The following is a 1,152-nucleotide window of genomic DNA, read 5'->3' on the forward strand; positions in this document are numbered from 1 at the left end:
CAAAAATAAATGTGTGAAATTGTTTTAATATCCTATTACATAAGTATATTCAGAAATAAGGAATGATTATATTTTATCTAGTACAAACCATGTTTATACATATGTATGTATAAGTATTAGAACCCCATTGATCATGCTTTTTCTAATCTAATTTATTATTTAAAGTATAAATAATGAAAAGTTTTCTTTATCATTAAATATCCCTTTATAGCATATTTTTATCATTTTATGGAACTCAATGATATGAATAGGTAATAACTTATTTAAGGCAATTAATCAATATTGGCATATTTTGTTTTTCCTGTTGTTTTACTGTTATATTTGTTTTACTGCCATGAATATCTTTATGCATAAACATTTTCACACATTTATTTTTGTAGAATAGAATGTAAATAGTGAAATAACTATGTCAAATAGTACAAATATTTCTAAAATTTCTAATAATTCCTGTCAAATTGCCTTCTATAAAGAATGTACCAAATTACATTCCCACCTATAGTGTGAAAATTGTTTTAGATTTAACAATTTACTATGACAAGAAGAATATCTGTTTTGCATTTAGTCAATAAAGTATAAATACATATGTAAATGTGCCCAAATTATAAATTTATAGCTCAATGAAGTTTCACAAAGTAAAACCGTTGAACCAGCATTTAAAACAAAACAACAAAGAAAAATAGAACATTACCAACACTGTAAAATCCTCATTCCAGTGTTTACTAAAGACTGCTACTACCAAGAATTCTAACATCATAGATTAGTTTTGCCTGTATTTAAGCTCATATAAATGGAGTTATACATTAAATACTCTTTTTTTCTCTCTGACTTCTTTTTATTAACATTATACTTGTGAGGCCTATCTATATTGCTTGCAGTTGCAACTTGTACATTTTCATTGTTGAATAATATTCCACCATGTAAATATATAATTTATACATTTCTCTGATAAAAAAAAAAATTTGGGTATTTGATCCAGGCTGGAGTGCAGTGGCCGGATCTCAGCTCACTGCAAGCTCCGCCTCCCGGGTTTACGCCATTCTCCTGCCTCAGCCTCCCGAGTAGCTGGGACCATAGGCGCCCGCCACCTCGCCCGGCTAGTTTTTTGTATTTTTTAGTAGAGACGGGGTTTCACCGTGTTAGCCAGGATGGTTT

Source organism: Rhinopithecus bieti, unplaced genomic scaffold (genome assembly GCF_001698545.2).
Source record: "Rhinopithecus bieti isolate Rb0 unplaced genomic scaffold, ASM169854v2 scaffold_12596, whole genome shotgun sequence".
Lineage (NCBI taxonomy): Eukaryota > Metazoa > Chordata > Mammalia > Primates > Cercopithecidae > Rhinopithecus > Rhinopithecus bieti.